We start from the raw sequence: 24129 nt of genomic DNA on the forward strand, positions 1-24129 counted from the left end.
TTGATTGGGTTCTTCGAGTCACACCTGTCAGGTGACAGTATCGGTGCAGCATTACTGCAGAGGCACAAGATGCTCTGTCATCACTGCTCATCTGCACCTAATGGAAAATTACCCATTTCAGAGTGTCCCAGTTTGTACCCAGTGTACACTTACATTTACAGTCTAGATATGGGCTGAATTGTTAGATTTGTTATGGCGCTCTGATAACTCTACATGTAAGCTGAAAAAGGGAATGCGAAGATACCTGATAAATGTGTTTTCTTTCGATAAATGTTTTTTCTTTAAATAATAACTGGTTAAAGTCCAGCTCTTTATCTCTCTCCGTTAGGCAGTCTTCAATCTATCATCAAGAAAGCGCCAACACCTTCTTTGCAACGCTAACTGGGTCAAAACGCTGTGATTTCAACATCTACACACATGCCGTCACTTACTCCTCGACTGCTATTCATGTATGCTCACATACACATTCCTCAAAAAACAGGCAGTTGGCCACACAAAAGAAAACCAGGCAGGGACATTTGCTGTACTTCTCTCGATGATTGATGTGTTACATGACGGCAGGAGCAGGGAGGAGGGGCAGGGATTGCAAACCCATGAAGAAATAAAAACTTGTGTACAGAAGAATTAACAGGTGCTGGAGAAGACAGCATGCAAGACGTAAAAAAACCAAAGCATGCTATAACAGTGTTACCACAAATGTGTGGATCTGTTTCTGTGTGTGTGTGTGTTGGTGTGTATGTGAAGCCTAGAGACAAGTTCTAGGGTGTGGCCTGGTGTTGCTTAAGTTTGACAAAGGCGAAGTCTTATGACATCAGCAGGTGAAACCTGTTTTCAGTTTGTGGCAGGAAATGATGCAGTGTGTGTTTGTGTTTGTGGGTATAGTGGGAACACACTTGTCTTATCTCCATTCTGGTTGTTAGGTTGAGACGATGAAGAAAACAGTTATAATATGCTGTGTTTCAAGGTATATGTAGTGATAGATAAAATGTACAAATGATTATTGATCCCATGTGAACTTGAGCTGACGAGGGCTCCTTATGTAAACGGGTGGACAGAGTGTTTTGACTGGCAGCTAAAGCCCTGGCTGGGCAGATCGTATTATATAATGGGACTGAGTCATTGTCTTGTTTATGTGACAGACAACACACACGGGCCAGAGCTGTGTGAGGACCAGCGAGATGAACACACACACACACACACACACACACACACACACACACACACACACACACACACACACACTCATGGTGAGTCAGTGAGGAATGTGTGCTGTGGGTTTGAGTGGAGCCGTTTGCACAGCATGAGGACAGACGGCAGCTGGGACCCTTCATGCCGGGGCTTGACGCGCTCGCAGTAATGACAAGCATTTCTCAGAACTGTCATTGTGAGGTCAATGCTGAAGGTTTATGTGCTTTTCAAAGACAACCAAGTATTTGCTGAGAGAAAAAAAAAAATCTGTTTGTCAAGTTAAAATCAAGCAGAGGTTTGTTTTCGGCATTCCTACACCAACCAGTGATAGTCGCATTGGTATAGAAATGATTATTCTATCCAAGGCAACAAAGTAAAAGTACGGGCTTATCAGTAGAATCCACCAATAAGTGACAGACTCTGTTGCAGCACAGTCTGACAAGATGGTTAACGTTTAACAAAAAGTGACTGGAAATCCGTTGCTACACTTCATCCCCAGTCCCTCTACCAAAGTTCAATTTCATGGCCATTTCTAGTCGTTGACTGTTTTCCTAAGAGACTCAACAGTTTTGTTTTGGTCGACCACGCTGCCAACTGTGTTTCCAGGGGGATACAAGCTTTTTGTCCTTAATTACATGTTGACTGGGCAGGACGCAAAAAGGGGCGCTCCTAAATAACAGTGACGGGAATTAAGGCTTTTATTTCATGATGTCATGAGCATAGATCCAACACGTGAATGATTCACAGGGATGTAATCAGTATTGGGGGCGATTGGGATCTGTTTCTGAGAACCAGGCTCTATTCATATAAAGAAGTCCGTTTATGATACATGAGTGAACACATACTCCACTTATGAGTTCAAATATGATAAATGAAAATGGTAAAAAATGTTTTATGCTGTTGTTTGAGGTGTTTCATGCAAGGGTACATTCTCTGAGTCATGCCTCATTTCCTCTGAGCTAAGGAAACATTTATGATCGTATCTGAGTTTTCAAGGTCTGTAACAGTCTGTAGACCTGTCAGCAGAATAAAGTCGCTGTATGTAGTGAAAGAACGATGCAGCGTGACATTGTTGTCATATGTCTACTGCAAAAGTTTGGGAAGGCAGAGGGGCCATTCTCACCTGGTCTGAATTTTACGCTAAGATCTTGCTAAGATTTCTGGGCACATGTGGAAAAGGGACCACAAAAGAGTGGAAACATGTCGAGAAGGGAAGACGTCAGTGATCATCTAAAGGGAAAGTTAAGTTTCAACACTTCTAATGATATCAATATTATACTATACTATATAATACAGTGCTGTACTATACTATTCCAGGCAATCTTATGCCACACTACACTACGCTGTACGTTACTATCCTACACTTCACTATGCTACACAGTGTTGTACTGTACTATACTATGCTAATCAATGCTACAGCATGCTACACTATACTATGCAGTACTATAAAGTACTATATAATACTATGCTATACTGTACTGTAATATACTTATGAGACATAGTACACTATACTGTACCATACCATACTCTACTATACTAAGCAGTATTTTACAGTACTGTGCTATACTACAATGTACAATAGTATACATTTTAGTATTCTATGGACTAATACACTGCAGTCATCTTGATCGAGCTGGACAGAAGTGTAGTGCATAATAATAAACTAAGCCAAACAAAACTAATAGTCTCTGCCTTCATTTGGATCTTATTCTATTCAACATTAAAAACAATTTTTAATGCTTTTTTACCTCACAATATTACCTCAAGACCTTCACATTGAGCACTTGTAAGCATTGCAACGAAATAAAATAGGCAATGCAATGTTTGTGGATCATCTCATCAGGAGCCATTTAATACATGAACACATAATGTGCTACTGATGCCCTGCTCATCTGTAAACAGGAAATGTGCCTGGCCTGCTGAGAGTGCAATGACTTGTACGTGACACATTTGTATAACCTCTCGGAGCACGTTCTGTGACTACAACATCATGTCATCTCTCTTTTCTTCATATGGGACACTCTCCTTTGAGAACTTCCCATCTTAGAATATACATTTATTGTTAGCCTCTTTATTTCCGTGTGATGACAGTTCAAGTTTCCAGAGACTAATACACTTTAGTTCCCACAGCTTCACTGTTCACCTCCCGCCTGTTGTGATGCTACAGAGAGCCAGCGCTTATTATCTCCAGTGTCAGACCGCATGACTGAGACTCACATGATGAGGATAGGTACCATCAAAGAACTAACTGCAGTGACTCATGACCACCATCTCTTGATTTGAGTGTGCAACACTTGAAACTGTATATTTTCTCACGTGTTGGTTTTACCAGTATATGTGCCTCATGAAATTACAGTATGTTTGTCACTTCCTCTTTTTGTCAGTTTTATACATTTACCGTCCTTCTTGTGCTGTGGTTTCCAAGTTCTACAATGACAGTTTCCTAATCTATGCGAACTGAAAGTAAACATCTTTCAAATGAGACATCCACACACGCGACAGCTTAGTAGCCAATATGTCATATAATGTCACCTTACTTGTTCTGATGCATAGAATGTAGCCTATATAAAGATGGACGACGATGGACTTCTTCCCCCGAAAATGATGTTAAAGTACAGTTACAGTTGTCTCCATCTCACTCTTGACGTCATTAGGAGCCAGATTCTGAGTTGTAGTTATAGTGTGGTGGAGCGACGGTATCGAGGTCCTTTCAATTCATGTGCTTGACCAATTGCAAGTTAGCCTCAGGTGTCAATCATGACGTTTCATCCCGTTTTTATGGCATCAAATAACTAATTTAAACCAAACTTACGAGAAATATGAGCATTTTATCTTGAAAGACAGGATCGATCTTTGTGAACTAGGTATTTGTGACCTATACTGCAACCAGCCACCAGGGGGCGATCAAGATGCTTCACTTTTGGGAGTCATCATATTGTCCCTCTGAAGTCTCTGCTCTGATATGAGCATTCCTTGACTAGTAATGTTAGCAAAGAGGAGTTAAATTTGACGGAGTCAGTAATTTTGTTTGACTTTGCGACCTCCTGAGTGCACTCTAGAGGAAAGAGTTGCTGACAGAACTTTTTTGTATATTACCTTGCAACTAAATAAGCTAGAAATATTGAACATGGTATGTAAAATGGTACAAATGTATAAATTAACTAAAATCAAACAAATAGGAATAAACTGTGACTAGTCCTGAGATATACAGAGCCCCGAAAATATACAGATCTTGAGCTAAACATGCAAATCCAAACCTGTCCACAGGCCTACACTTAGCTCTTGTATGTAGATTCAACCGATAGTCACCCCAGACCGGTTTTGTTTAGCCTGCTTTTAAAAGACATTCCGACTGCAGCTATTCAGCCTTGACTGAAGCAAAGCAGTAGTTCGGTGCGGTTAAGTAATGCTAGAATGGTGCTATTGTTCAGAAATTAATCTACTCAGCCCGTTCTTTAGTTTCTCAGAGGCAAAGCATACCAGCTCTGCTCCTCTCCTGAAAGAGAAGATAAAATCTCTGTGAACTCTCTAGATTCACCTGAGGCAAATTCTGCACGTCACACACGTCCTACAGTCGCTGCAGTATCGCTCCCTCTCACCTGACAGGGTAGGCGTGGCTTCTGTTAATACCAGCCCTAACGGAGAGGTGTGTATCAGTGAAGCCACCTTGTAGTGGGGCAGGGGGAAGATCACTGACTTGGTTCAAAATCAACAACACAGTGATCAGTCACATGAGGAAACGAAGTGGCCGGAGTTTGTTTGTGGCACATGCGCGTACCATGAATCACTGTACTGCAATTCCCATTGATGACTCAGTCCCCCATGACAGGGCAGATGTAGGATAGCTGAGCCAGCAGCTTTTATCACATGGAAATACTCCAGATTGGAACAATGGAATGCACAATAATTTTACGTCATAATAACCATGTGAGCTACGTTTGGCAGGAGAACTGTTTTTCCTTCATGGAAACTGTGGATCTCCAACTTCTGAATGTTAAGCACCTGGGCCATAGCAAAAAAACATTTCAACCAAAGGTTCAAAAGGTGGCCCAAACTAGTTTTGTGCTATTTGGGCCATATTCACCCTTTACGACATCGGGCACTTTAGATTCTCATCCAGATTACACCTTGCCTAGAGCACTGCATGTTTGCTAAAAAACTCCCTCATCTGTTCTGGGATATTTGGGCAACGTTTGCTATTTAAAAAATGGGAGACTTTGGGCTCAAATCTCTTTCTTTCAGGCCACAACAAGGCAAGAAGTGCTGCATCATAGGCTAAATGGGGCCCATGTCCATATGTTGTCTGGGAAGCGAGTAGTAACATAGCCACAAAATCAGCGCTGATTCCGACTGACCCCTGCTCAGTTGTATGTTCAGCCCGTTGCTTGTCACATTTGATTCACCATTCATAATGTTGATAGATCAGCCGCTTATCATTAGTAACTGAGTAATCAGATTATGATTACATATGGGGCTTTTGCGGCTTTTGAACAGACTTTTAATGGTGTGAATCAGATCTGAATTGACAAAGCCATCTCAGTCACCAGTGATGTGAGCTCCCACCGCTAACAGCTACAGATTCAGTCTGGAGACAGCGGTGATTCATTGGAGTCAGTCGGCTTAAAAGGTTTGATTGTACATGTACTGAACTGAGATAGAGACCGTTTTGGCAAACACATCACAACAACACCTGTGAGAGTTCAAGACACAAAGCCACAGAGCAGCTAATGATAATTATTATGACGACAGCAAATGAGGAAGTGATGAAATTTAACAAATGTTGAGGTAGAGGGACGGATCATCAAAACATTATATTATACACAAGGTGACAGCTGTTTGTTTAGGATTCAAGTCCAAGGACAATTATACAGCAGTAATATGTGTATCACATTTCTAATTACACAAAACCTGTGTATGTAGTTATAACCTGGCTTGTTTACATCTCCATTGTCAATATGTGGAACATTTGGGGAATTACCCGGCCCCTACGTCCAGTTGACCCTCACAAGGGCATGTCTCCCGAGTCAGCTCTCCCCTTTCTATTACTCTACTCCATCTGAGAGGTAAGGGACCTTTTGGTTCCACAAATCATGATATGTTAGTTATGTTTAGTTTACTAGCTAATTTGAAGTTAAAGTGTAATTTAATAACTTTTTGTGTTGTTGGATTTATGTAGGGCCTCCACATGTGTACCAAAAAATCACTTTGGGATTTTGTTCTCTAACTTGTTTTGAACCGAACCGTTTTTACAAAGACGTTTTCCTTCATCTTTAGTCGTTCTTACTTACTTTTTGTAAAAATGGGTTGAGAATGACTTGTGATTGTTCAAACCCTTGTAGCCACAGCTTCATCCCCCAATGCTACTGCGTAGACTCTGACTCCAAATGTGCAGGAGGGCAACCTTTGTATTAATGATATTTTGGCTTAATTTCTTGATAGTTTATTGTTTTAACCAAATGACATTTTCTCAAATTTGAGTCGTCTTCATTTTTTATTTAAAGTGACATGTCAACAGGGGCAAACCAATGACAAACTGCTGCTTTGTGTTGTTGTAGAGGGCACAGACAACAACAAATGTCTGTGTCTGTGAGTGTATAGTCCAATACTCTCAAGTAATATTGGATCCTTGATGATGAGTCATGTCCACGAGTTAAAAAATGTATTTTTCATAGGTGTTTCCCTGAATGTCAACAACATGCACACTGTACCATCAGTGACAGTGAGCATGAGTCCACAATACAAAACTGCTGTGTTATTAATTTCCCTCTCTGTTTCAGCCACCAGCAGCCCGACAATGAGCTGGCCGACCTGTGTTTTGGAAACAACAAGTGCTTATGGAAGTTTTGTAAAGTCAGAGCTTCCTCATGACATTTTTTTGTTTTTTGTTTTTTTGCACAAACGAATAAGTCAGTTCATCAAACTGTGTGTAAGCGTCAACACGTGTTTGTGTCCTTCACTGTGCAAAGACCAGTCTTCTAATCAAATAGCAGAAGTGTTTGTACTGGAAGATTTGTTAAAGGTTAACTTCCTCTTGGTTTTATTCATTTTTAGCTTTAGGACAGGGTCACGCTATGTGTGTGTGTGTGTGTGTGTGTGTGTGTGTGTGTGTGCGTGTGTGTGTGTGTGTGTGTGTGTGTCTGCCTCCTCACAGGGAGAAATAATTTTTCTCAGGCCACTCAGAGACCAAGTAACCGTCGACTGTGGAAGGAATTTACTGGCGGAGAAACAGGAAAATTTAGTAGCAATAAAAAAGGTCATCAGGTGTGAATTTCTCAGTAGATTTGCAGAGTTGAGGATTAGGTTACACTTAATTTGTTGATATGTTAGAAAATAAATGACAGCATAATGTTGATAATTTGAACACTTTTTATAAAATTATTTTTCATGTACTTTATTTTTCTTGCATTGTGGAGTCCAAGAAAAATACCCCCTCCCAGTCTAGAGGGAGTGCATTTGATCATATTCCTGGATACACTGGAGTTAAAAAACTGGAGCGTGGCCAAAAACTGAATCACGTAGGACAGGAAACTGCTGCTACTGCACTTTAATCTGTCGGGGGGGAAACTATCAGGCACGTAGCGCTTCTGGCTGCATCCCAGTGACTGATAACCACGAACCCCCTGAGCGGGAGACTGTGGGAGAGAAGTGACATCAGTCATGACCTGACAACAATACAACACACATAAGATAAAGTGATGATACAAAAAAGGCGGTTTGGCTTCCTACAGATAGGAGACACACTGGACCGGAGGGCTCAACAACAGTATGAAAGTGTACATGCATGTAAAGTTTGTTTTTATAGTTTCCATATGGCAAAAGTGACAGCTATATTTGTTTGTGGATAACATATCCCATCATTTTACTTTTTCTTCTGTAATGGTCAGAACTTTCATTTGGATGTAGTTAATTTTCATGACAATATCTAAAGACAAAAACAACAATTGCAGTGACTTGCTAGTGGAGTTTGGCCCTGGGAACTAAACATAGAAAGATTAAATCAGGACTTCTGACACTTTTTTCCTTTTAGGACAAAGTCCCACAGAACCAGTCACTCTTTCTGTTTTAAGTCTGGCTGCCCAGTTCTGTGTTTTATTATACACAGGCTCAGCTGATTCACTGTATAGGTTAGTGTGTGTGTATACGCTGGAGTGTGTGAGTTCATGTCTATTTAGTTCATTCACATAAGGAGTATTCCCTGAAGTGTTTCAACATGTCTGTATAAATTCCAGATGCTTTTATGTTTATAGTGTATGTGTTTTGACGTGAGTGTATGAATGTGTTTTTATTACACTTGACGAGTAGGCACAGTAAATTTTGGTGTGTGTGTATGCGTGAGAGTGTGTGTGTGTGTGTGTGTATGTGTGTTCATGTGTGTGGGTGTGTAACATTGCCCATGAGTTGGTGAAGTTTACAGGTTTATTGTTTTATTCCGTCCATGTTGAAGTGTTTTATGGAGCAAAAAATCTAACAGATGTCTGACAGTGTCTGAATCACCTCAGAATTAATGACTACTCGTCTGGAGTTTACGTCAAGATGGCGATTAGATTAAAACCCAAATGTTGTTAACTCACATTTATCTCACCTTGAAATCTCAAAATCAGCAGTTTACTGTACAGTATTTGCTTTGAATAATCCCGCTTACAAATTCGAGGGAAGATTTGCAAAGATTTCAAGTATTGGAATCATATCTTTTGAATGCTTTCTGGTATATTTCTATATTTTATGATACGCTGAAATCTGAATCCATTGAAGAAAAGAACAAACATTGTATGTAATTCAATGCTTTGAAGCGGCGGTGGCTGTTAATTATCTACCAGGTTGATTATCCACCAGGGTGGGGTAGATGCTAGATGCAACATGTTCGTGTTAATTGCACCGCTGAGATAGTTCCTATTATAAAGCACAAAGTACAGTAGCTGAATGTTCTTCAATTTGCATACTGGAGTCACATTTTAATTATGGTATTTAAAGTTCAGAGTTTTACTCATAATCTGCTGATAATTAACAAACAAGCATAATAACCAAGTAACTTTAACTGACTGTGAATGCAAATCAGGCCACTTACATGTGCCGTCCGTACTGCAGTGCATTGCTGCATTCACACATTGAGACAAGTCAGCACACATTTAAAGATATTTGACGGTTACACAGGTCTGTGCCCTCCCCGAGCCAGCAAAGACATTTTGATACAAAAATATGTACAGTATATATTAACATACTTAACAATGAAAGGCCTATTTAAGTTTTATTACACAGTTCTATTACAGATAAAAGACTGGAAGGCTTATTCTACACAAAGAAAATACGTTGTGTGTTTGCTCTGTGGTGTGGAGTGAAAGCTAACAGTCATATATGTAGTGAGATTTCTAACAGGCAAAGTGTGACTCGCTTGTTTCACTCTGAATGGTCGGGCTCATATTCACAACCATCTGTCGGCTGGACGTTTCATTACACGTGTAATGACGGCCGCCTTTACTGTATGAGTGACAGAACGTGTTAAGCATTAACTTAACTGTTAATAGATCATTTTTATTGCCTTGTTTAACCTGTGATTTATATTTTCATGGGGAGAAATAAAACTCTGGAGCTTGTTCCTTGTGCCATAAAGTCATACATCCTTAAAGAATATAACGTTGAACATCTTGGATGGTTCAGCTATTCATCAATATTTAATCTACCAATTATTCTCAACATCATTAGAATATAGTGGATGATAAATTTAGCTTCATAGTTGCTGTATAAAAACTTAGATTGAAATAAGAGTTCTCAATCTGTTCAGTGGAGGACTCACAAACCTGCCTCCACACCATGTGAGCTCCACATGTAACGTACACACATCTGCACAGTGTGGTGTATTGTTAGCTCTTCCTGAGTCGATGGGGTTTTGGGTTTTGGGGGAGACTCCAACACATGTATTGATTCATATACAGTAAACACGTGACTGTATATACATATTGTACTGTATAAGGAAAATGTTTTGGTCTCTGTTTGTTTAGTTTGGAATCTTTCACTCAGTGTTAACCACCACACAACCCTCCCTGAATCAGACAGTGGAAGCCCAACCCCCACATCCTCTAACCAACCCTGTGGTAGACTATAGAAATGTGTCAAGAAATTGTAGGTGGTTTTCCACGCTTCACACATACTGGACCAGAGAGAGAAAAAAGACCCCCACACTGCAGAAGGCCCTTTCCACTTGCCATTTGCACATGATCTCTATATATGAACTGTACAGAGTGGGAGCTTACAGGGTCATCATGAATTCCTTAATGTGTGTGATGGAGGAACACGGGTGACATCAGGTGAAATGGGCCACGGCAAACCACAGAATTATCTCGTGTTCATGGGAAACAAGTGAGAGTGTCTGTGGTGGGCTGCAGTGAATGGAGAGGTTAAACAGTTTGTCCAGATAGTCAGAGGGTGTGATGTGAAGAACATTGAGGGACGAACCTGTGATGTTTTCACCTGAGGAGGTCGATGCTGGGGCAATAATAGACTTGGGGGGGTCATAGTGGACTCTAGACAGACTCATAGAGTGAGCCTAACAGAAGATGTTCAAATCAGGGGCTACCTAATCGAAATGAAATGATCTGGTGTACAGACGATTTCCTTTATTTGCATCGGCTGCTTGTCCCGACCTTACTGCTGTCCCCTAGCAACAGACCTACAGTTGGACACAAAGAGAAAGTTTGAATGCTTCCTCACAGAGTCGTTAGTTACTCTGGTAAGTAGAATAATAATTTACATGGTATATAATCTCTTGCTCACAGTGTCCTTAAGTGCCGTGGTCCGGTTATTAATAGAGTGAAATCATATCTTTCAGATGCTGAAGGATACCATGTAGACACTCCTGTTGTGACAAAGCAGCAGAATTTGATGGTTGTGGAATCAGAAGGGGCTGAAAGGACACAATTGTTGATCTCATTTGGAAGAGCCTCTGAAATGAGTCATACAAGTCACTCCGGTGTGACACAATCAGACTTTAAATGCAGCTTCTGAAGGGACGCAGCTACCGTCTGACATCGAGCCTGTTTCCTCTCCTCATAACCAATGTATGTTTCTTTCTGTTGTGCAATCATCATCCAGGCTTGGTTTAACCAACACTCCTGTTTCCCAGAACCCTGTGACATCATTCCCTCAAACCCTCTAGAAAAGAGCATCAGTCCGTCTATACTGTGAAGCATGAATGTCTGCAATGATCAACTTTAACACCTGAAAGTTGGTAACCCCGTGAGGAGTCACAACGTGCGGCAGCTGTTTTCAGTGCCGAAGGTGAAGCAATAAGATGCTAAACTGGAGCCAATAGTACATTGCTCTGTGGTGAAGAGAAGGAGAGAGTGTCACATAGCGTGATTATGAACAGAACATCATGTACCAAATAGGCTCTTTGATTTGATTCGAATAGCATCCACCCACCCCAATGGAACCTTCCAGTCCTACGTACCAAGGGGCCTCACTTCCTTTTCTAAAAGCCTTTCCATTTCCTCCCCGTCTGAGCTGAAGCTCTGCTTCACAAGCAAAAACTAGTCAGAGCCGACTCTACCCAGTTCCCTGTTTAACACAGTGTATACTGATCTTTGCTTGTGTACTGGAACCTGCAGAAACTCAGGTGCAACTAAGTAACACATCATTTTCTGGCATCTTTTAAAATGTGAGTGGATTACTTATAAAGAAATAAAAAATAAAAAAATATATTTTTCATGTCAGTTTATAGAAATGTTATATAGTACATGTAATAGTTCTGTAAGCATGAGTTCATTTCGATTTATGTTATTGAAATAAACCTATGTACAAGAGATGGTTGTGAGTCAGGGACTTAAAAGAGAGTGTATGCATATTTTTAAGTCCCTGACCCCCTCCCACCCACTCTCTTGACTTGTCTTTCTTTTTTGTGAATGTCTTCTTTTTTCCACATTTGTTATACTTGTTATACAGTCTATTAATACTTGTTATTAATAGACTGAAAATGTCACAAGGTGTGTAAACTCTCAAACCCAAAGAAGATCAATGTACACAATCATCTATCAAACTCCACAAAAAGTGAATTCATGAAAACCAATACAGGTGGCTTGCAGGTGGTTTTGAATGAATGTATGTATTTTCTGTGAGTAAATGGCGTGTAGAGTTACTTAAGTTCACTCCATGACACTCCTTGAACTCATCTGAACCATCACCCATAACACACTTGGTTGTGCAGCCTTTTGTGACCAAAGCTGGGTGAGAGCAAGTTCTGTCATGTGAAGAAAAAACTGAAATATAGAACAAAAGCAATCTCAGAACATTTAGTGAAAACTGACATTTGGGAAAATCACAGGTAAAGCTGAAGTAGAGAAAGTTAGTCAACTGTTTTTTAAAGAGCAATCGTCTGCTGCCATGGATGAAATAACTATATTGTTTAGTCACACATTTATGTTCTCATTAACTCTTCATATATCATCTGTTCAAGACGTATTGAGGTCATCAATGTTGGGAAACCCTGTGTATACTGTGAGACAGTACAGTCTGTGCACTCCTCAAACATATGAATCATAATCGCTGACAGTTTTGATTTACACCATATAGCATACCAGCGTCGGGCAGCATCAAACAAACATTCACCATCCTTCATTGTAACCATCACATTAATGTTGTTTGTTCCAGCACCATTTGTTCAACACATGAGCCGCTGTATTTGTGTCTGTGCGTGTGCGTGTGCGTGTGTGTGTGTGTGTGTGTGTGTGTGTGTGTTTGTGTGCGTGTGTGCGTGTGTGTGCGTGTGTGAGAGATACAGATAGGGTGTGTTTGTGTTTCACTAGTGTAATGCTGCCACCTGCTGGTCACCGTCAGTACAACGGATTCAGAATCAATCATATAGAGCAAGGATATAATTTACTGGTGGATTGTAGAGTATGCGCACTATAACATTTTCATTATCTCTGATCGAGGCTAAAAACAAAAAGAACAGTAATAAACTGGTGACTTTGATACCAAAATAACTAAGCAAAGGTTTATTGTGTTTTTTATTGTATTTATTAATGGATGTCTGAGCTTGTGTTTGTAAACAACTCTGATTTTCCACTTTTACAGTGTTTAAGTGTCGATCCAGCAAACTTAAATCTGGTCTTATTTGAATGTCCATCTGTTCTTTATTAACTCATCAGAGGATACATTGTATGAAACCCTTATTTCAAACAGCTGCTTCTTACTGTTGTTTTCCCCCACAGCTCATCTTCAGACTCATATGATGTCAACAAATACAAATATTATTTTGAACGATACTACAAGTTATCGTTACACACTTAAAGGTCAAGTGTGTACAATTTAGGTGAAAGGGATCTATTGGCAGAAACTACTGTGTTTCATCGAAATTGTACAAATTGTTGTTTCCTTTACCCAAGAATGGGCCCTCTATATTTAAATACTATATATTTACATCTGGAGCGGGTCCTCTAGGGAGGCCGCCATGCTTTTTACAGTAGTCCAAACTGGGCAAACTAAAATCTTTTGAGTTTGTATGATAACTGTAGTTCCACAGGTTCTCTTTCATGTTTGGAAGGGGAGGGGTATTCAGCTGCAACATGCAACTTCGCCACTAGATGTCACTAAATTCTACACACTGAACCTTTAAGCCATTTTCAGACATGAACTGCGGGAAAAATACAGAGATTTGGCAACAGAGTTTACGCAGAGTTTGTCTTTCACATGTGCACAACACAGCGGGAGGTTCTTTGAACAGACAAGTTCACACCAGCAACCGATCCTCCACATTATTCAGGCGAGAGGTGGAGCAGCCAGGTGCATAGATCACATGATTTTTGTAACAACACACAGACACAATCTCTTTTGACATCTCTGTCGTTGTTTCTGAGTGTGTGACCCGGCTTTTGCACCGGGGGATGTTTCTTTTTCAATTTGTTTTTTCAATTTTGTGCCTGTACTTGTCCTGTATTGCAGGGGACTTCATACCTGGAGGCCAGGCAGAGAAACTTTGACATTTGTGTTCACACATATTCCGCCTTTCCAGGAACTGTGGAGTTCAGTGCATGTCTGATAGCAGCTACACATAACGCTGTTCTGTCACATTAGGGTTTTGTGATCTATTTTATACATGTTGACTGGAGGAGCCTGATTTAACCAGTGATTCAAACACCGCAGTCACCTACATTCATATACTAGACAGGTCTACTGTCTTACTTAAAACTAAGCCACAACGCCTCGTGCCGAAGTGACATCTACACATCGTCACCTACGAATCTGAAGACACGACAACTTTTACAAGTTTCCTGCGAAGCGACCAAGATTTATTAAAGATTTCTTATACATGCTGATTTATTTCAGGTCTTAGTACCTTGTTCAGTGAAGAAAACCGTAACCGTGTCCAGTGACATTACTCATATATATCATCATCTCCTGCTCTATTCTCGACATGAAACTGGAAGTCAGTGGACAAGGGTTTCATTATTACTCACGACCCTTTTGGGAAATCAAGCGCCGTTATTTCCTCAGTGACCAAGCCATGTTCTGCTCTCTCTCTCTCACTCACACACACACACACACACACGTTTGTGCTTCTATCTTAGCGAGGCCACTCATTGACATATAAAACATACCCTAGCCCCTTACCCTAACCTTAACCATCAAAACTAAATGCCTGACCCTAACCCTAACCTAAGGCTAATTCTAACCCTGATCCCAAAACTAAGTCTTAACCCTGAAACAGCCCATTAATTTGAATAGTATCAGGAAAACCAACACATTTTTCATTGTTCATCAGGTTAATACATCATTGTAGAAGAACAGCTGCCAGTTGTGATACAGAAATCAGCATCATATCAAGATTCCAATAATAAAGCTTTGATTCTGACAAGATAGTCTTTTATCAAACCTCTGCCTGCTCGTCACAGGATATTCAAACCAGAAGAATGAGCCAGGTCATTAAACAGACATGGGGTAATGAGCTGAAACAAGACTCACAAAGACATAGCGGCACATAGAAATGGATACATGAGGAAGTTAAGGAATAATTTATGAAAAAAACCTATGTCACAGCCCTGTCAGGAAACAAACGGAGTCTCCCGCCACGCTCCTCTGTGAGACTGTACTTAAGCATTTTAATCATGGTACCTTGAGCAATGCTAACTTGAGCTTGCTAACATGCTCCCAATGGTGCTAAACAGCACGATCGACCGTGCTGAATCGAAACATGAACGGAATGCCTTTCCTTAATGACTGTAATCCCTCTTCTTTTATTAAATGGAGCATCAGTAACTATTCTTGGACACTCTGGCTCTGTTGCTTGCTTTTTAAGCTTCCGTTAACTTACTGGTTGACATAAAACACATCACAAGGGGTGGATAAGAGACCAGATTTAAATTCCAGTATAGATTGAAACACATGTAGATCTGTCTGGCACTGAAAGTCCTCCATCAAGCTTCAAGAGGATCACTGGGATTCCTCCTCTGAGGACTATGAACGTCCATAGTACTTTATTGTTAAACAATCTATTCGTTTCTGATATTTTCAATCAGGTCTAAAAAAGTTGGGCTGAGCAGCAGATTGATTGACTGACATCTCTTAGGTGCGGCTTTATTACATTGCATTACGTTACAAATACATTGATCAGCCTACTTTCACACACTGTGGGGGGGTTTCCAAAGGATAACCATCCGCTGACTGGTCTCATTTTTCTCCTTAGAAAAATACTAAATACATTTTACTCTTTTATAAACCCCAAATACCCAATAAACACATGGGGAAAGCATATTCAGTGTCCAGAACACAGAGAATGCAATAAATGCTTTAACAAGTAGGGCCAAAAGAGTCATGACACTAAAGCTCATCAAAACCAAACTAATTATTTGTATTCAGTTAGGACTCAAGTTTCAGAGAAGTGATTCTGACTCATCTTTCCTATAATAAGTAACTTTTTTGATGGAGGGGGGGTGGATAGAAAAGCAAATGACCGGCTGAACAAACACGGGTAGACTGAGGGCAGTCTCAGAGTTCATGTTTGGATTTGCAATTAGCTACCCCACTCTGAGGTTTTAAAAGGCAAACGTGTTTCCCGACATTGGGGAGCTGGAGCATTGCCACATCACGCACGTCTTCCTTCTGACCTTCTTAGTGAAACTGAAATTTATGAGGCAGTTTTGCAGGTGTTTATGTGTATGTGTCTCTGTGGGTGTACAACTTTCTATCTTATATTCTACCCACTCGCTTGGACCTGTTAGTGTCTCCCTGAGACTTTGAATGTTGGTGGTATGTGTTTATGTGCTGAAGGGCACAGAAAGGTTTCTCAGCTCCCCCGTTCTCAGAGCACCACCCCTTCCCGAACAAACACACAAACACTCTCATGCAGATCTGAGAAGGAGTGAATCAGACACGAGAGATGCACTTACATAACCTCCTCGCCACACATTCACATCTGAACATTACACAATTTCACAAGTGTCCTCCTGTAAACATTCAGGACTCCACTGGAAAAAACCCAAACTGTTTTCATCAGACGGCCGGGCAACAGAGGTCGAGTGTGTACACGTACAGTAGGTGTGTGTTGGAAAGGGAGAAGGAATGGCTGGTGTCAAAGGGTGTTCACAACACACACACACACACACACACACCTAACAGACACACACACAACCTTGTCACATGGGTGTCAGCCTGATGTACGACCAAGATGCACCAGAAAGCCCCATCCCCATCATGATTCCATTGCATTAACTCTGAATGGAGCTATTCGGTTGTTATTTGTGAACAAAAGTGTGTCTCTTGCTGATGTATAGCTAGCTACACTTAGCTGGTTATCACAGAAGCAATAATTGTGAGAAAAGAAAAAAGATAAAATGAAATTTGTCATTTCTTTACCCTTATATATATTTCACTAAAAAACATGTGAGAGTGAAAAGATTTACAGGTTCTTAGGTTGTTAGCTATGACCCAAAGGTTTTGACCCGGATATGGATATTATGCAACACGTAACATCACACTTAGCAGGCGAATGGTTGTTGTTGTTGTATTCCAGGGCAACAACATGTGAAGTCAGCCTAAAAATATGAGAGATTGAGGGATTTGTTGTAAACGCATTAGATACATATTTCTGTTGAATTAAAAAAATCCTGAAAAACGTCTCATTGGATTTAAGCAGCCTAACCAGTTTGTAGTAATCATCGTGTGGAGTTACGTTATCTAAATCCTGTTGAAATATGGGCTTGACCAATAGCGAGTCAGTCTCAGTTGTCAATCATGAAGTTTCACTGTTTTTTATAGCATCAAATAACAAATTAAAACCAAACTGACTGGAAAAATGAACACATGAACAAACATCAGTGTAATAACAACTTCCTAAAATACCAGGAACTATCTTTGAGAATAATCTATTTAAGGAGTAAGCAAGTTTTACGACCTTTACTGCAGCCAGCCACCAGGGGGTGTTTGAGACGATTTGGCTTCACTTTTGGGAGGCTGTTGTGTTTCCCATCCCACATACAGTCTATGGTTGGAACCAGACATCCACCACAACTTCCTCCATACGTCTACTTTGCACCTTAAATACCCTCATGGAAATAGTGCACCAATAGACCAGCTTCAGTCTGACCTCGTTGACTCCATGGTTGAAATGTCTTTCTCTCTAAAAGTCTTTCAGTCTTTCTCTGAAGGTCTCCACCCAGACACCAAAGCATAAACATCAATCAATAATTAGCTATTTATTGCAACCTGAATTTAACATTTGGCTTCAAAGAAATGAATCACAGCTCTCAACATGTGACGCAATCAAAGCTCCAATCTTCTCAAAGCATCTCTGATGCTAACTAGGCAACACACTTTTGACTCTAAATAAGAACATTTGCTTTGTGGGTGATCACTTTGTTCATTGAGGCAAATTTATTGCTTTTTGTTTTTCCAGCAGACCCTTTGTTCCAGACACATGCACGGTTCAACGAGTGACTTCACTTAACAGAAGAGATCCCGGGAGAATGTGGACCTATGTAGCAGGGTCCCAGCAATCATAAATAAATCAGTTCATCAGAGGAAGCCAGATGCCTTACTTGTTCAGCTGCACAGCAGGAGACGGGAACAGAGTGCAGGAAGTGAGCACCGGCAGCTCAGCGTAGTTCAGCTGATCGACAAGACCCAGTTATTAACCTCAACCTCTACGTTTTAGGAAATACTGACAACACAGGTGGTGTGCAGTATTTTGCTCTGAGAAACCATCCATACTATGTGAGCTTGTGTCTTACTTAGAAATTTCTGATCCAGATCCCTTCAAGTGTTGTTACTTTTGCATATCACATAAACATCTTTAGAATAAGAAGCAGCGTTTGAGAATTGAAGGTTAAACTTTGCAGATCTCAGGTTTGCTTTTTGCTGCCACTTCCACGGTTGTTTTGATGAAGAAAATTGATCGAAGCCTTTGCACAATACAAGGGTTTACTTTGTGCAATTCATTTCCATGTTATTTACCTTTTTCAAACCTGCTTTGAAAGTTTTCACATCAGTGACGGAATTTCACTGAGCTTTTATTTTTCCAAATGAAAGGTTGATGTTTTGTTTTTGAGGAGGTTACATCTCGAAGCTGTGGGAGCAGCAGAGGAGTTTTCATTTCATTTGTCGATTTATTTAATATATTTGTCTTCAGCCATTGCTCAAAGTCATTTTTGACATCGCGCTTATTGCAAAAAAATCAGGCGTGTAGAACTTTGCCTCTGAATTATTTGCCATTTCTTGCCTTTGAGCTGCATCACTGTTGATGTGCTGCAAAGGCCTCTACTGTGTTGAGTTGGTAGAGTTCAGGTTAGGTAAGCAGGCAGTCAACCCTCCCTGTTGAGTTTAAACAGACACCAATTAGACAAAACCCAGTTTCTTCTCTGGGAAACATCTCTGTACACAAAAGAGGAAGTGAGATTAGATTTCTATACCTCACATTGTTTACTTGTGCTTGGTTTCCATTTCCTCGCCATTACAGCAAAACTCACCTCATGGAAACTTAAACCCACAACATGGAGCGATAATATGTAAAGCTTCTGTTTTTTATCATCTTCCTCTGGGTAAGTGGTTGCCAGTCCCTTGCTGTTTACATGGGTATACGTCTGCACATCACAAGTCCCAAGTGGCGTTTCAGGAAACTGTGTGGGGTTTTGTTTATCAGCATCCACCCTCAGCCTCAAGACTTTGTACCAGCACCAGCCTCACATCTCCATCCTCTCTCCCTACTGATACGGTGCCAGCAGCAGGGCTTTCACTGATCTGTGCTTGCGTGTGGGAGGCCCGAGAGAGAACGGGCCATAAAAATACATCCCCTGCTCATGGAAAAACTGAAACTAGCTGATCACAATACACCAGCGTCAGTAGAAACATCACCGGCATCATGTAACATCTACTGAGAATGTTTTTATATGGAAACTCATAGGTGGTTATTAAACCCTATGCATAATTGTTTACTGTATACTTACCTTACCCCATGAACTTATTTTATTTCCAGCCAAGATGCATTTCCTATGCATCTTTCGCAAACAGGTCTAAACCTGCTGTAATGTCCTACAATAACTCTGGGATTAGCATAGAGTCACATGAAAACCAGTTGTGTTCCAACAAAGTGTACATTCTGTTCTCAATAGGTTCAGGGCAGAGACATTAAAACTATATAGATAATCATTGGTTTCAGTATAACCTTTCTGAAAATAGACCGAAATAAAAAAGATAGATAACATTTAGTTAATTCACCAACATTATTTATCATGTATTTACAGAGTAACCTTTGCAGTTTTAATTTAAGTGTGTGTTTTCTCCCGCAGTGGTTCTCCTTTCCTAACTCCTCACGACTTCTCCTTCAGTGGAGAGGAAAGGAGATTCTGACTTTAGTCTCCAGGAAATCAATGTATTGTCCTCAGTAGTCATGGTCATGGACACAATACTATCTGTGTGTGTGTGTGTGTGTGTGTGTGTGTGTGTGTGTGTGTGTGTGTGTGTGTGTGTGTGTATGTGTGTGTGTGTGTGAGTGTGTCTGTGTGTGTGTGTGTTTATGTGTCCGGTCCATTTCCCTGTTATCTTCAGAATTTTCAGACAGAATTTCAATATATGTTTTATCTCATCCAAACTCAAGTGTGGATTTTATTTGTGATTCTACTCACACGTCTCAGTAAATCCGACTGCATTAGTATGTGTTTATCGGCGTCCGAGAGGTCTGTGTGAGTGTGTGCATAAATCTCCTATCCTCATGCTATGATTTATTTTTTAATGAACAACCCAATACATTCCTCGGTCAAATTGATCTGTTGCATCTTTTCAAATAAATGCGATCAATATCAATAATCTGACAAGGCTGGGCACATCTCTGGAGGCTAATGCACAACTCACTGGTTTAGGTAAAACATTTCTTTAATACAGATTAGAGCTCAGTAGAGAGGAATGCAGTCTATCAGGCAAAGGCAAAAAAACATGTCAGAAAACCAGATTCACTGAGAAGCACAAGGTGAATAGAGGAAGATCTGGAACTCGTGGCACAAAGAAACGAGACAAAGTGAAGATGAAGTGAAAGAAACACACTGACTAAATAAAGTTGAAGCGGCTGGAGACAGGTGAACCACATTAGACCAGGTGCAGACGATCAATGCGGCTTGAAGTGAAGACAGTAGTAAAGAGAAAGCAGAATTACTACAAAATAAAACAGGAAGTAAACATAGAAATCTGAAGTTGAAGCACGTGGTGCGAGGCTTGCTCTTATTTTTGAGTTTGCAGACTACTACCTAAACACAACACAAACACCCATGCTGCGATAACTCACATAATCGGTTGCTGTGTGTAAGAATTTGCAGTTTCTCTATTCGGCTATGTTATTTAATTTAATGCATATTTGCAGGCACATTTATTGTCAAACGGATGAAGATTTTCCCTTAATTTGCTGTGATTTTAATTATTTCCTATGCAATGTTTTCTTTATTTAAAAAAAGTTTTCTCGAGTTGCAGTGTGTTCTTCTCTTAGGACAAGCTCAATTCTGGGTCCCTAAAAAAATTGTACACGTGTGCATATGGTCACAATGTTTCATGCTCCAAAATCCACTAAAACAACATCGGCTTGCACTTTGAAAAGGTCAGAGGCCTCGTGTTTTCATGGTTGTGATGGTTTGTGCGATCGTCCTCATGTTTGTGCTGCTGCTTTTGTGTTGTAATGTATACGGCTATCTACATGGAAATCAGGGTGTCTCTATTACAGGGTCTCACACTGACAAAACAGTCGACTCATCATTCCCAGTAAAAAGCTTTGATCGAGCCAAAATGGAAACCAGACACCTAGAGGTCACACTGAGACAGCATGAGGTTATCTGGATGATTTCCTCCTTTTTTTATACACGAACAATTAAAAAAAATCACTGAAATGACTCAACCCCATTTTGATTCACTTTTGTAAAAAGTTTCAGATGTCAAACTTTAAATAAGACGAGTTAAACAGCTGAGGCAGCACAATTGGGTTTGTGTCATTTGACCACAAACGTGAACTGGCTGTGAATGGGAATGATTTATCAGGAAAAACTTTGAGAGAATTATTTTCTTCGTCAAGTAGAAAAGACAGAACACAGAAAAATGAGGTTTGAGAATCGGTGGTTGATTAATCTCAGGTAATTTGTTGGCTGAAGTAACTGCCCTGCACTGAACTTCTTTCTGACTTTGGCAGGTAGCATCCGTCTCTGTCCTGAAGGCTCACCTCATGTTCATTTGCATGTTCCTCTCCTACACCTCACTCATAATTCTACTGGAAAAAGTCCAACTGGAACAAGGAAAGTGAGTGAATTATTACTATTTTCCATTTAAATGAACAAACCTGACTGCCCAGGTTTATGCTGTGATTCTTTAAAAGTCACGCCGTCATCGATGCACTGTGATGGTAAATTCCTGATTCCGTATCGTCAGTCACTTTTCCATCTGTCATAACATTTCTATATTGATAATATTTTAAGGGTTGCTGCTCAATGTGATAATCTGATTATTTTTGTTTCACCATATCGAACTGAAGTCACTTAAAGTGAGTCGCGGCTGCTGATTTCATGTCAACAGCATTCATAGGATCACATCTTCTTTAGCAATTTGTCTTCAAAGTAAAAGCACATTTGTTTTGAAGCCGCGATGCAATTGATGGAACTGAATTACAGAGCTTGTATTTTGAACAAAATATGCACTTGAATCTGAGGAGTTTGTGGCAGTTGCTTAACAGACCTCTCCTTCTCGAACATGTAGAACAAATCATGAAGCGTTCGATTTGTCTTTCCTCATCACTGTTTGTAAATAATACTTTTTTCTGTTTCTGTTTTCACTTGTTTGTATAAAATGTTATAAATAAATAAAAATGAATGAATGAATGAATGAAATAGACGACATGCAAAAAACTAAAAAACAATACAAGCTCAGGAAATCAATCCACCTTATAGATAAATTTAACATGTGAACACTAAAAAAACAAGTATTCACTTTATGAAATACATTGACAATAAAATCTTCACTGCAGATAAACCAAAGTGGATGAACACAAAGTTTTCTAACCTCACTCGGCACCATAGGCCCTAACTAGGTCTAGGACATTGTGTGCAGAGCTTATTATAAACTGTATAATAACCTCTGCACACAACGTCCTGCACACAAACAACAAAAAGTGCCAAAATATTGTAGAATTGTTTGAGGAGGACTCACTAATGATAAGGAATAATTCAGAAGTAGCTCTGGAGCATCAACGCAGCCCAACCACAACAGGCAGGTTTTGAACTGGCACAGCTCTAGCATTAATTAATTAAAAAAGGAAGAGTCAGGCTGTTAAATCCAGCATGTGATCCTGCCGGTTTACACTCTACAACATCTCCAAAACAGATGTATCCTCTGCAGGCACTCTGCAGGGCTCCAAGTCACAGTCTCTCTGCTTAAATTCCCTCGTTGCCTCCTGAAAGACTTCCCTGACTTCACAAACGCTTCGTCTCCATTGCTTCATGTAGGCTCTGTCCCCTCTTCTGGCTCCCTGTGGCTGCTCATGCTACTTTTAAATCCCTGGTGCTGGCACTCATGGCAGAAAGTGATCATTCCACAGCGCCATACCTCCGGGCCATAAGCCCCACACACACAAGTCCATGTTCTGGATTCTGTCATGACCGGCTGATTGGCGCCAGTTTTCCTGCACCAGCTTGGTTCTCACCACACCTGGGCCCAAATGCAGCGGTGGGATAATCTTCCTGCTGCAGTCAGTCACAACCGAAGGCTCCTGATTCATCCTCCACTGAATATGCACTCCACTGAGATCTCATGCCAAAGTCCTCTCCCTGTCCCTTGTGCTTCTCTCATACATATTTCAAGCAGGTGTAGACTAACAAGTTCACCTGCTGCCTCAAAAATGTGAGTAAACTCAACTTGAAGCTTCATTTGAATTCCGAGAGTTTAATTCTTGAACTCTCTCTGTCAAACAAGCATATACACTTCCACTCAACTTACAATTTCAATTCAACATAATCATATTCATTTTAAGTTAATTGTCTCTACTTACATTTACTTAATAGCTTGACCGCGTTCGCCTGTTGCCTAAAAATTCCGTCTCCATCAGTTTACTGTAAAATGGATATTTTCAGCAACAGGAACAAATAAGATACATGCAATGAACAACGGCCTATATCACAAAACACAACTTAATTTACAACTTAAAGCAGAGAGCATTCGGATTTTCTCAACTCAGAAGCTCTTGAGGCTGGCACTGCTCCGCCTTTATTAATTTGCAGCTTTAGTGATCCAGCTCCAGATAACGATCAGCTGCTGCAGATGTTGAGAAAGACTTGAACCGAAACCTGAGCCGGAGCGTGTGATAATCCCTCACCTTAAGGCAGCATTAACCTTCATATACCTGACTGTGAGACAGCTGGGCCCGCTGCTCTCACAAAGGGACCTGTCCTATAACTCAGGGAAAGTCATTACAGCAGAGTGTTGATAGTGAGGCCG

Source organism: Pleuronectes platessa, chromosome 5 (assembly GCF_947347685.1).
Source record: "Pleuronectes platessa chromosome 5, fPlePla1.1, whole genome shotgun sequence".
Taxonomy (NCBI): domain Eukaryota; kingdom Metazoa; phylum Chordata; class Actinopteri; order Pleuronectiformes; family Pleuronectidae; genus Pleuronectes; species Pleuronectes platessa.